Source organism: Platichthys flesus, chromosome 23 (assembly GCF_949316205.1).
Source record: "Platichthys flesus chromosome 23, fPlaFle2.1, whole genome shotgun sequence".
NCBI classification, from domain to species: domain Eukaryota; kingdom Metazoa; phylum Chordata; class Actinopteri; order Pleuronectiformes; family Pleuronectidae; genus Platichthys; species Platichthys flesus.
The window spans coordinates 2,191,123-2,205,525 of NC_084967.1; the positions used below are offsets into that span (position 1 = coordinate 2,191,123).

The window sequence follows — 14,403 nt, forward strand, 5'->3', positions numbered from 1 at the left end:
TAACAACAATTTACACCTTAGGACACATGAGCCATGTGACACAGTCGGGTTGGTGGGTCAACGACTCCCAATGGAACCAACAGCAGGGTGGGTCCAGCCTCTCAAGTAATCTCAATGACTCCTGACTACCCCCAAGTTAAATACCAGGGAGTCCCAGCAGTAAGTTAGAACTTAAGATGAGAGGGGAAACATCTTTAAGAAACTCAACCAAGACCATTTGACCTGTTTTTGGCACTTGAATATTTGAGTGAGCATTCGTGCGGATAGCAAATTAGTATAGAATATATTGAAAACCATTTCAGTAACAGTGTTATAGTCAATTAGGAATCAGATGGTATGGTCCTGTCATTCCTTCACATTTACCAAAAGAGGCAATTGTCTGGCTAACAATCTCTATGAAAGCAAGACTCCCTCCTCTTTATTTCTGGACGTGATGAGTTTGTTTAAATGTGGTAATCTTTTCAGAAATATCACCTGCAGAGTTCAGCAAACCCACAAAGACCCCTTGACAAATGTATACTCATTCTTTGATGACAAGAATTGCTCCCATTAAAGGGCTCCTCCGGGATTTGAACCCGGGACCTCTCGCACCCGAAGCGAGAATCATACCCCTAGACCAACGAGCCATGAGAGACACATAGTCCATGTCTGTGAATATTATTGATTGGAATTAAAGTAGGTCATTGTAAGCCTTAAGTGCAGCACACAAGTCTAAACTGAATGAAAATCTAATTTGAACCAGGGACCTCTCACACCCTAAAAAAGTATATAAAAAACTTCTTCTGAATAGTTCTCTTGCTCTTTGGATCAAAAAGATTGATTTGATGTTCAATTCTAAGGCTGTTCTGTAACTGGCACAACACAATTATTACTATATATATAAAACTTTATAAGCTGTGTTATCAAATATCTTTTGTGGCTCCAGACAAATTTTTTTGGTAGAAGAATGGCTCTTTTGATAGTAAAGGTCGCTGACCCCTGGTCTAGGAGTACGACTCTCGCGTAGGGTGCAAGAGGTCCCGGTTTTAAATCCCACACGTGCCCATGACTCCATCGTTGGAAACCCTTTCTCTCTAACAATGTAATTTCAATGTGGCAGGTAAAGTTAGTTCTAGACAGTCAAGGAATTATGGGCATTGGTTCAACTAAATTACTGAAAAATAATCAACTTATGATCCATTTGGTTGTCAAAAGTGGTTCCAAGTAATTGAGGTAACTAAATTCTACACAGAATTTTGTATTACAATTTGATGCATCTACACATAATTGTTAAAAAATGTTGATAGTTTTTTCTCTCTTACTATTTACCATCTTTCAAAGTTTTTTTAACTGTTAAACAACCTCACTGTAAGTGATAAGGCAAAGGGACACCGGGGAAGAAGTCAAGTCAGTAACTTGTATTGATGAGATATTCATTTCTTTGATGTGATAAGGAGGGAGAAGAGGCAGGAGAAGCTGGGAAGAGAAGCTCCGTGTGTCATGTGTCCCCCGACGTTCTAGACCTATAGCAGCATAACTAAGAGCAGGTCTGGAATCGGCTCTAGCTGTAAGCTTTATTGTTAAGGAAGGATTTAAGCTTTTCTTTCCCTCTTCTTAAAGGTAGACATAATCTACCAATGAAATTATTTCTGCTCCCCAATTTGCCCAGTCTCTGGTTTGGGGTTTTGTAACACACACACACCGTTTTTTTCTCCCTCACTGAGTAGACATTTGAGTAGACATTTCAAAGTAAAAAAACAGGAATATCACCTGGAAAAAATGATCCAGTATGGTTGAAATGAGGCTTTTGATGTCTTGCCATGCACCTTTGGTGTATAAACTCTCTTCCTTTCCTTGCTGGATTGCTGTATTGCTGGATTGCGCTCATGCAGGGAAACTCAATGAAGGAACATCAAAGTGAGTTTGTGGCTTCCACCAATTTTCAGTTCCTCTTCGCTGACTGTGTGGATGTGGCTGTTCAAAGAAGCCCCAGCCAGTAGGCATACACTTACATACTCCAAATGACTGTATTAAATATGTTTGTGTGACCCACTTGTGCTCTATACAATGTTATTTAATCAAATATGCCTCAATAATAAATGAAATACATTTAATAACCAGATTAAACTCCTATTCTATAAAAACATATAGCTACAGCCCAATAGCTTAAAAATATATATTTAGTTTTAAATGTGAAAACAAGAAGGGAGAGCAGGTCAGACTGGAGGCCAATACAGAAACTGCAGCTCGGTAGAAACCAACTGCAGCTTCTACTCTGATCAAGAAGCTGCAGCGCTGATCTCTGAGCAGCTGAGACCAGAGAAACTCTGTGTTTTCACAGTTTCCATAGTTAAGAAGCAGTCGGTCACTGAGAGGCTTCTTCACGTGATCGAGCTCTGCTCTAACTGAGTCTCTCTGAGCGATGCGCGGGGCGGGGGGCGGAGCTACGGACCGGAGCGCTATCTGGGAGCGCACAGGCACACACACACACACACACACACAGACTCACTGACCCGCTCCTGATACTTCATGACGGCCTGATACGATGATGTTTTAAAAATGATTGGGACTTAGTCAGCCACCAACATTTTCGTCTCGTCAACGAAAGTTAAAATAGATTTAGTCATAGTTTTTATTTTCAAAGATCCGTTTTCGTTACGTCTTCGTCTCGTCTTCGTCATGGAAAAAGGGTCGTTAACGAATATATTTCGTTAAAGTTATCGTCAACGAAATTAACACTGTTTCAAACTTGTGTTTTTCATTTTTTGTTTGTGTCTTGACTTTGCAGTTAAGACAAAATCCCTGAAAACATGTGGTCATACAGGGGAGATTACAACTTCTATCTCTATCCAAAGGTTCTGTGGTGTCAGATCTAACTCCAGCAGTAAATCACACTTTCCAGTAATTCTGGTCTATTGTTCACAGTGGATTCAGAGCTTTAGACCTTGTCTGGTTGAATATCGTTTAACCCTTTAAACACCCTGAGGCCTTTTCTGGCTTCTTTCTTCTTCCTAGTGGGGTCAAGGGGTCAATCACAGCATTATGTGAACACTGAGGCAGTGGACGGTTCTTTAAATGTAACAGGGAATGTAAAAGTGGCTACATGCTACATTATCAACCTGAATTTATTCAGGCGAAATATGAAACTCTGCTTATAACCCATCACAACCGCATATTGACTAGGTCCCTTAAGGTTCATGTTATTTGTATTTAGACCATCCCCCCATCCCCTTTCAGGTTTACTGCCTTTTTCTACCTGCATGCCTGCACAACACCTGCGTTATCACTGTAAATCAGATGTAGCTCAATGTTGTATATCAAATGAATATTTTCTGTGAATGCAATATTCAGGCTTCTCTGTTATTCAATGGAGAGCATATATACCTCAGGGAAAGCCTGCAGTGTCTCCTTCAGTGATTCAACCAATTATTTATCATGTGTTTGTTTCTTTTTTTGTCTTGTCGTTGACATGTGTGAGGAATAAAACATGTGTGCACAACTGATGGATGGGAGCCATATTCCTAACTATTCCGTATCAAGGAGCAGATCATGCTGGGGTAGTCGCATGATGTCCTGTATATCTTTATTCTACAGATCCTATTCAGGCACATTACAATGCCCTCATCGGCACCAACAATCAGATCGCCAGAGGCATGTCTCCTGTCTCTCATTATGAGACTGCTGACAGCTGAACTGTTCTGGAACATAGGTCCATAAGTGTCAATGATGTTTCTTCTTCGCAGGATGAGGAACTGATTGTTGACAACTGGTGGTGTCAGCAATGTTGACGGACTGACAGTGATATTGGTTAATGTCCATTAGCAGTATTTGTGTATATTTTTTTACAAAGCATGTTTTACATCTAGACTGCTGATCTTCATTATTATTATGAATCACCTCCTCAAAGGAGCTTATGTTTTCACCCCTGTCTGTTTGTTTGTTGCCTGGTTTTGTATTTTTGTTTTGAAGCATGCCTACTTTACACAACTGAACATATTTCCATGAAACTTGGTGGAAGGATGTGATATGGATCAGGGAACATCCAGGTGCAGATCTGGATCAGGGTATGGATCTAGGGATCTTTTTTACCTTGACCTTGAACTTTGAGTGATCGATAGAATGTAAGGGGACTGTAAGGCATACAGTTGCAATCAGAAATATTCAACCCCCCAAAGATTTTAAGGATTTATCAATTAAAGTAGACAGAATCTTGTTCTTTTATCAAGATTCTGCTTCGGATGCATTCTTTATGAGTTGAGTGATAAAGAAAATCAACACGGAAAATGCATGATGTAGTATTTGTGTGTAGCAGTATATTTTGTTAAGATAGCCATGTCACAATTATTCAACCCCTATATAATATTGTTGTTTTTAAAGCTGTCTGACAGTTTTTTTTGTCCTAAAGTTGAGTTGAAACATTATTAAGCCTTTAGGCACTCTATACTGATCCTTCATTTGCTTCAGCTGTGATGCATATATAAACCCCACCCATGAAGGTATTCAAGGTGAGTTGCAATCATGGGAAAGACAAAGGAGCTTACACAAAACCTGAGAGAGGAGATTATTTCATCACACCTGAAAGGCCTTGGGTAGAAGAAGAATTCCCCAAAAAATTATATTCCAAGAGACACAATTGGGAACATTATAAGGAAGTTTACAACTGATGGAGCACCTTCAAACATGCCTGGCCATGGAAGAAAACCCAGCATTTCATCAAGGACCCCTGTGTGCAGGGCCGGTCTTTCCTACAGGCGACACAGGCGGTTGCCTAGGGCGCCACTCAGAGGGGGGCGCCAAAAATTGCGCCGAGCAAAAAAAATTAAAAAAGTTTTTTATTTACTTTTTGCTAGGCAGAGTTTTTTGCGCCCCCTTCTATATGTGGTATGGCCAAAAATATTGTATTTAATTACTTTAACAGTAATTTAAGTAGTTTCATTAGAGAAATCAGTGAATGACAGCAGCACTCAGGTGGAACGTTTGGCACCGGAGCAGTTGCACCCCGTCCTGTCTCTTTGGCCAGGTGCAGTCTGGATGAGGAAGTGAATGCTCCGTGTCTTTACTGCTGCTGCATTCATCCTGTATTCTACGGGTTAGTAGTGGGTGAGAGTCACCTACGTTAGCTCCTAAAGCTTCGCTTGATCACCACGAGTGTCATTGAGACGTGTTGATGTTGTTTTGATTATCTACTTAGACTGGTAACAACTGAGAAACTCCGCTGGGCAGTGAGGGGAGATGCTCGCGCACTAGGTGGGCGGGGCTACATTCGCCTGTATAGGTGTTTATTTTACCCGCACGTCGTCTTGCAGGTGGGTCGCGATAGTATATTGTTTACTTTACAGTGTGTAGTTCAGCTCCGACACACACAGTATCTGTAATTCATGTATTGTTATTGTCCCTTATAAAGACCAGTTATAAGCTAAACTTCAATAGGTCTATATTGTAAATGTTTATATTTCTTTATGAGTGATAATGTATATTAAGATGTTTGGAGGAAAGAGACACCATCATAATTGAATGTTTTATGCAATTTAAAATGCAGTTACACTCAAAGAAATGCTTGTACTTGAAATTTAATTTAATTTGAATAAGATGCAGTCTGGATGTGGAACTGAAGCTCCGTGTCATTACTGCTGCTGCATTCATGTTGTATTCTACAGATATACTTTGTTGCTGTGGTATCAGTTTTGGGACCCATAACATATATCTCAAACCAATACTTTGACATAAAAAAAATTAATCTAACATTAGGGTAAAATGAGGCAAAAATCGAGGTACAAATCTCCCTGGTGTTGTCAGAACATGCTAGCACGTTGAGGCTTATGGTTAGAGTGTGCGTGTCCAAGCAATTTCGACGAAGAAATAAATCATTTTATCATACGTTTTTGTGGGGGGGGGGGGGCGCCAGGAGTGAAGCTTGCCTAGAGCGCCAAATGTGCTAGGGCCGGCCCTGCCTGTGTGACTGCAAAACACCTACAGGATGACCTGATGAAGGCTGGTACAAGTGCTGCAGTGGCAACTATAAGACGTGCACTGAATAATAAAGGACTTAATGGACGGCTCCAAGACGCACTCAGCTCTTGACCACAAGCAACATCAAAAGTCGACTAGAATATGCCAGGAGGAATTTGGATAAGCCTACAGAGTTTTGGGTGACAGTTCTATGGACTGATGAAACCAAACTGGAACTGTTTGGACGTATGGACCAGCGGTATGTCTGGCGTGTGAAAGGACAGGCTTATGACCAGAAGAATACCATCCCCATAGTCCAGCATGGAGGTCGGTCAAAGATGATGTTGGGCTGTTTTTCTGCGGCAGGAACTAGCAATCTTTATTGTGTACATGGCATCATGGATTCACAGAAATACCAGGCCATTTTAAAGAGGAATGTGATTCCTTCTGTTGACAAATTGAACCTTGGTGATCATTGGACTTTCCAGCAAGACAATGATCCAAAGCAAAATCTCCAAGTCCACCAAAGCTTGGTTGAGAAAAAGATCCTGGAACGTCCTGGAGTTGCATTCACAGTCACCAGATTCAAATTTGATTGAAAATCTTTGGTGGGATTTAAAGAAGGCAGTTGCAGCATGGAAGCCATCAAACATCACTGATCTAGAGGCTTTTGCACTTGAAAAATGGGCAAAGATTCCAATCGAGAGGTGTAAGAAGCTTGTCCGCACTTAGCGAAAACATTTTTTAGAAGTTATATAAGCTAGAGGATGCGCCACAAAGTACTGAAGCTGGGGGGTTGAATAATACTGCACATGCGTTGAAAGAGTTACATTTTTCATTTGAACTTCAACTTCTGTTGTCAAAATAACTAAAATCCGCATCAATAAATATCTTTTGTTGTTTGATGAGGTTTTTTTGTCATTTATTGTCATTATCTGTCATCCACATCAATATAATGTCTATTGAGGTGAGGGGGTTGAATATTTCTGATTGCAACTGTATGTGGAGGAACGTGTTTTCCTGGGTGCCATTCTTGTTGGTGCTGTTATCTTTGCTGCCGCTATCATTACATTTATTATATAGGCATTGTTGTAAATATTGTTGTTTTAAAATCTCTCTCTGTGTGTGTGCGTGTGTCTGTGTGTGTTAGAAAGAGAGAGATGATTGTGACGTGAAAATCATGTTATGATCATATAGCTCCCTCGATTAAAGCTATATATTATATGTGAAGGTATTCATTGACCCTTCACTGCTTGTCATTTGCAGGCTGAACACACAACGGCATTAAAATAATTCTGTCTTTGAATCTAGATAATGTAAGAATCTAATAGTGTATCCGAAATAAAATATTATATTAAATCTTCCCTTTCATCTTAAAAGTATCTAAAGCTGTCAAATAAAGTTGAGTTGAAAGAACCATGCATTACACTGGAAAGTATTGGAGTGGACGGATAAATTAGCATAAAATAGAAATCCAGTAATGTTCATGGCCAGGAGATTGTGTCGTCCTCCAATCAGAAGATTGGTGGTTCGATCCCCATCTCCCGCATGCCTCAGTGTCATTGAGCAAGATACGGTTGTGCCTATGTCTGTGATAGAGAAAGTGATGCACATAGAAGCACTGTATGAATGTGTGTGAATGGGTGGATGGGAAAACTGTACTGCAATATAAATACAGTTCATTTAATGAGTTAGGGAAGGAAAATCATGTCAGAGGGAAAATCTGACTGCACTTTAACTCTTTTTTTAACCAACTTTATTCATAATAAGAGACACATACACACACTGTATTGTGAATCTGCGACACGTTCTGCCAAAATTGATTTCTTTGTAGAAGTGGAGAATTAGGACGAAAGGACCTCTCCTGATTATACTTAGTACTACTGATTGATGATTTATTTGTATTTAGTTTTGTTGATGTTACAGTGAACTTTAAGTTCAATAATGCTTTTCATCGTGACCCCCTGACTGGACAGATGTGACAGAGAAGATATAAGGAGCTCAGACAAATGTGAAGATCAGTTCTGGACCATGACAAGAGAACAAAACAGCCGTTCTGTTTGTTTTTTTCCACTATGTGGGTCTGTCCAGATGCAAATATAAGACTGCATCACATTAAATCTTTTCGCCACTGAAATATTTCCAGGTTATTAGACTCAGTTCGGAAGGTTCCTTAGCAAACTAGATTATTTGAATGCAAGCCTACACTGCTAGGAGAACAAATTCATGGGAAACGGAAAAATGGTATGAGGAGAAGACATCACAAAATAATAGAGAAAAGGAGTTATGTGCAGTCGGCAGTGTCCATCACAGCATGTTATACAATCGTCCTTTTGCAAATATTTGATTTTTAGTAATTTGGTCGAACATTCAGCTCTATCTCTTGATTATCTTTGACTCCAACACCTTCCTCCAACTCGATACATTTGTCCAAGAGACTTGTTCAGTTAAAATTTGAATAAATTCCTATTTGTCTGGAGGCACAATAGCCACATCAATCAGACTGGGCCCAATAACAACGAAGGCCTGATGCTATTAAAAAGGTTTGAATCCCTCATTTGTCACAAGCTGACTCAGGGCTCTGAGGGAGAGAAGTAAATCTAAATCAACAAAAGGGTCCGCAAACCAGCAGAAAAGAAGGGCATGGTTATGGAGGATGTGACCAAAGCGAACTAGATGAGCTAATGGCCTCTTGAGCGATAGGATGACCAACTGCTCACTTTGAGAGAAACGTCACATTTACCCCTTTTGATTTTCTTTTAGCATAAATCTCAGGCCTCTGTACAAGCTCTCCGGGTAGACTACTTCAGTACATGATTAATGATATAATCAACAAGGAATAACACTGCTGCTGCTGCTGCTGGGCAGGCTATGTGTTATTCAAAAGCAATTATTATTCATCCTCCATATGTATAAATGTAGTCGAAATATACTTATATTTACCTGGTAGAATCATTTAATTTTGAGCACATTGTTTTCTGGGAATAAGTAAGAATGAATTATTGAAACACTGTGAAAATCCCCCACTGTGAAATACAAATGTATGATTAAAAATAAATAAGATGAGCCATGTTATGCCTCTCTCTCTCTCTCTGTCTCTCTCAATCTTATTAGAAATGCTTTTGGGAGAAGGGTGAACACTCATGTGTAGACAGACTAAGGTGACCTGTTCTCCGAAGCTTATTTATTTCATTTCTGAGCATTGCACTTTGAAAGGTGCTTAAAGAGAAGGTGGATCGTTTAACAGCATAAACCAGTGAGCTGAACATGTTGGTTCCAGCCTGTGTTTAAAGCTCAGGCCTGTTATCAGTGTGACTAAGCTGAATGCTGGCAACAGAAAGAACAAATGGTGCCATGAAGAGATTAGCCCCGCTAAGACAAAAGGAGAACATTTATAGTAAGTGCTGAGCACTGAAATCCTTTGTGACCCACCACCCACTTCCCCTGGTTTGTTATTAATCCAACATTCTGCCAGACTTCTTTGTTTAATGCAGCACATTGCCAAAAAGAAGACATCCTCAGCCAAATATCTCCAGCTGGGTGTGCTGTGTTGTGCTGCCACTCTGCTCTGTTAATTCCTCTGTCTTCGGTTCCATTTACTTTTCTCAGGTTCAGGTTACTCATTACCGATCACAGCTGCTGTACTTGTAGACTCTATTAGGTCCCTGCTCAGCTGATGTCCTGTGACCCACTACAGTTTCAATTTCGAACTAAAGATCAACAGATTTCCACAGATACAGTATTAACTCTAATGTGTAAAATCCTGTTCCATATTAAAGCTACACACGTCGATTCACTCAGCAACAGGGTCGTCAACATTTACCAACACCATGTGGTCTACGTGAATAGAAATGACGTACATTAAGAGCATGGAAGTGAGATCCGAGCACACAGGGTCTCTGGTGCATTTGGTTGCCAGGTGTGAACCAGCACTCTTGTGCTGGGATCTCTTTGGACAAGTGATAATTCCTGGTCCGAACAAGGACCTAATCTCAGGTTGGCCTCAGACAGCCTTTCTTCGAGAGAGTTTTCAAAGTCTGCCAAATTAGCTATTAGTTGTTTTTAACAATTTAACCATGGGTATACTATTGGGAGAATAAGTTGAACTTGAGAAATATGGATTCAATTTAGGATTTCAATGCAGGACCACAGCAGTTTGGGTCAATGACATTGATTGGGCTGAGTTACAACATTGGGCGGGGTTTGGACAAAAAAAATTGAATGCCTGTCAGGTCAGGCTTGTTTAGTTTTCTCTCGGGCTTGGATGGTTTCAGACAGAAAAATGTGACTTGAGCCGCTGTCTTATTTGGACGCAGTCCTCGGCAACATGAATTTACAGGCTACACTTGGATGGCACCTTCTAACTAAAATCTGGAGTACTGTCATGATTCTGCCATGATGGCTCTGAAGTTTTTGAGTATGAAAAACAATTTCTGTTTTATGGACTCTTTGGTTTATTTACTTTTACCTGTGTTTCCTTGTGTTCAGGTTTGTGTTCAGTTGTTTACCCCTGAGCTCTCCGCTTCCTGTTTTATTTTTAAATTATGTTTCCCGTCCCTGTTATTGTCTGCACGTGTTCTTCATGTGTTTCAGCTGTATTCAATTATTCCAGCCTCCCCTGTGTATATAAGTCTCAGTGCTTCCCTTTGTCAGTTTGTTGTCTTCACTCGTCGTTTGCTGAACATTGTGTTTCCTTTTGATCTAGTCACATTTGCAGTGTCATATGGTTCCTAGTGTTTCAAATGTTTTTTTTTTTTTCAGTTCAGCCCTTTTGAATCCTTTGCTGGTTTCCAATGTTTTTGGATTCAGATTTTTCTGATTTTGGACTTTGTTTTCCTACCATGCTTTTCTGCATGAACCCTTTGTTTTAGTTAAAACATATTTTTTTCTTTGTTACCTGAACCATGCTTCTGCATTTTGGGTCTACTATAACAAAAAAAAAATGGAATATATGACACATTTAATATGTAAACACAAGTGTTTAATACTTAAAGACAAGTGATTTATTCTTGTGAATAAGCATGCTCCTCTTAAATATGTCCCTGTGTTTAAAATCTCTGACACTTAAAATAAATTTATACAAATTTGTAAAAATTGTGAGTCTCAGTGAACAGTTTTGCTAAATTTAAAAGGATTAACTGATTCGATTTTGGTGGTCAAAGGTCACGGTGGCCTTGCCTTGTTTTTTGGCCTATTCAATATGATATCTCAAGTTTATCCTTTGGTAATGTATATACATTTTGAAATAAATAAAAGATAAGTGATTATGTTGCACAAGTATGTCAGTTGTCAAGTGTAAGGGTGCATAGATTCTGTTCCTACACGCTGTGACCATCTCTTAACTGTGTTCTGCATCTAAGTCCTGGCTGTAACGCTTTATACTATAAAACAACAGCAAGTATCAGGCTTTACCTGACTCAGTATGCCACCCAGCTCCTTGGCACAGGTCGTCTCTCGCCCTGCTCTTCTGTCAGGCCTCCCTCCATGCATAGTGAAACCCATACACTAGAGAGAATAGAGCGACTGGTCATCAATCAGCCTGAAAGGGCACTTGTCACTCCGCAGCTCATTGACCTCCACTGGTGAACAAATATTTCACTGGACAGAAAATTGTAATTAATCAAATGTTATTTGGGTTGCCCGTATTCACAAATCACAGTTAATATCACATGGCTAACAAGGTGTGGCATCCTCTGTCCTAAACCCTCAACAAGAGTAATATCTGCCTTTTAAAAAAAAAACTATTAACCGGGGACAGGCAGAGGTGCAATAGATCTGTAACTGGACAAATCAACAAAATAACATTGTTTACAACATTGTTTGGAAGAAACGGTTTGTAAGATAATGGAAAGTGTTTCAATGTCTAAAGTATTTAATCAAAAGAAAATGTCTGATAGAGATGAAGGGAGCAGCAATGACAAATACATGAATTGAGGAGTTTCAGTCAGTAATGGTAAAGTATGTGAGTGGGGGTATTGTATGTCAAACAGTCTTGTTGTTATCGTAGTCCATGATCAGCTGCCACCACGAGGACATCAGGGTCTGAACCCATCTGCTTGAACTCAATCACGGGCTTCTGCTCCTTATGCTCCATCCCCGCATGACTGTTCTCCTTTGTGGCTTCTCCTTGGTGGAATTTGAAGTCTAATGCTGTCAGAGCAGGGGCCTCTCCCTCTCTATCCTTAAGTCCCTCCTGAGGAGTCATCTCTTCTTAGAGCACCTCCTCGCCTAGCCCTTGTAACAACCTAACATGCCTAACTAGCACTTGCTGTGAGATTTCTTACCTGATCTCCCTCCACTTTGCCTTACGCTGGGGCTCAGACTACAGGAGATTTAAAAATCCTGACGGGTTTACAATCGGGTGGCATCACGCATGAGCGGAGGATGTTTGCAAAAAAAAATTCTCTGTTATCTCAAATAAGCCTCACTACAATATTTGAAAGTAATGGTTCATCACACACTGCAGGATATTATGCAGATTATCAGTCCAGGGGGAGCCTAGGTGTAAACAAAATGATGGAGTAGTGCGACAACTGGCCCCATTAGTAATAATGCTTTGTCGTGACTTAAAACAAAAGTAGAAGAAATTAGTCCGGATGAGAAAATGGCTTGGGAGACACGGTCAACATGGCCTGTCAGTTGTTCAGTGAGAACCGGAGCTGAAATTTAATTAATCTGTGTCAACAGCAGTAAGCACATCCTCATATCTATATGGCTGTTCTCCAATTCAGCTCTCTGCTGCACTCAGAAAGTACAGACATTATCATCCCAATATTAGATCCTTGATATAAACCATGTTTGATGATTAGCTGTGCCCCTTTCTGCTCACAGTTCTGGAGGTTTCAGATTTACAATGTAACAACAGAAGATATTCTGAGGTAACAAGGTTACGAACCAGTTTTCTACTGCGATTCTCGGGGGAGGTGAATCTTGGTTAAATCTGCCTGAACTTCTCGTAGTCTGAGCCTGAGGTTTATGGATTTATACCTTCAAGCTCTCCTGCTATAATCAAACTCTAGTAGCGTCCCTCATTATCACATCCTGTTATGTTTTATTTTGATTCCACTTGTGACTCATTTCAGAACACTTTGCTTCCTGTCATTGTCCGCTTTTTCCGAGCCACACTGTTAACATGCTTTACCCTAATTATAATGAAACATTGTGTTTTTTACTTTGCTGTTTGCCTCTGTGATTCTGATATGATTCTTGATCCTGACCTTGAGTCCTCACTTGTGATGCAGCAAAGTAACAAAGTTACTTCAGGTTAAAATCGGACTAATGAGAACATGTAAAGGTATTGAATGAAAAACTATAAAATAAAGACCAAAGTCGCATTTAACCGTAAATTGTTTAACTAAATTTGGGAAATTACTAGCTCTCAGTGACGAGTAGCTTGATAAAATCCATTGACAACCCTGTCTTTGATTGATCCAACATCTGTGGACAAAGATAATGCAAAGGCTAAATTGAGGTTCATTTGGTGCTTCTGTGTAACGTCAAATACTTTATCCAAGGGTGTATCTTCAGAGTGGTTCCTGTAATTGAAAGTTTGAGTGGCTCTCATCTTTTACTACTGGGGAAGCCTCGGTGTGCCCTAACCTAATTATAATGTTGGTGATTAAAATATGCAGGCAAGCCAAGCATTGAGCTGGGTTGGTGCTCCTCTAATTAATTTGCCTTCCTTCCCTAGGCATATTATCCTATTTTAACATCCTCTCATGCAGACTCAAAGTTTAACTTTAGATTTCAAATGATATCAGGGTAGCTTCAAGATTCTCTGGATTCATGGGAAAAGTTCAATTTTCATTGGCATAAGTGTTTCCCCATTAAAAGTTCTAGTGGGAACGGGAAGCAAAACCTCCTAGTTGAAATGACAAGTCAATTACAAAACTAACTCTAATCAGCACACAATACGCCGTACACGCCCTTTCATTTCAGCGGAGTAAACAGCAAGCGGCTTCACCATCTCATCAGACTGCATGACGACGTCCCAGCACTGGAAGTTTACTCATTCTTCTTGTCGGACGAGCTGGGAGGGGAGTGGAGGAACGAGGAGTGTTGAGAGCAGCAAGGGAGGACAATAAATCATGCAGTAGAAGCAATGCCTGAGGGCCAGAGCAGCAAAGCAAGCGGTGTGGATGGAATAGCTGATGAGCGAGGGGTGGGGGGAGGAAATTAATGAATTGACTTGAGGAAGACAGAAGAAATGAGAGACAAGGAAAGGGTGTGTTTTAGAGCGATACATAAATAAAGGACAGATGGAGAGATTCAACTCTCTGGACTATTTGTTTTAGTAACGTGTTCAGTTGGAATGGATAATCTTCAACTTTAAGAACCACTGAATCAAGTTTCTGACCTCAGAGAAAGATTGCAGAAAAACGAAACTAGTCTCCACAGGAAGAGTCAGCGTTTGCAAATAATAATTAAAAATAAAAACGATATCACCTGACAGTGTTCTTCATTTGTCAATTTATC

The 14,403-nt window shown here is 40.1% G+C and overlaps 1 non-coding gene across 1 annotated transcript; it reads right to left on the bottom strand.

Moving 5' to 3' along the window:
* Positions 1–554: 554 nt before the first annotated feature.
* On the bottom strand, positions 555–626 carry trnap-cgg (transfer RNA proline (anticodon CGG)). The gene has a single exon. It is a non-coding gene; the product is annotated as a tRNA-Pro (tRNA).
* Between the last annotated feature and the right edge of the window lie 13,777 nt (positions 627–14,403).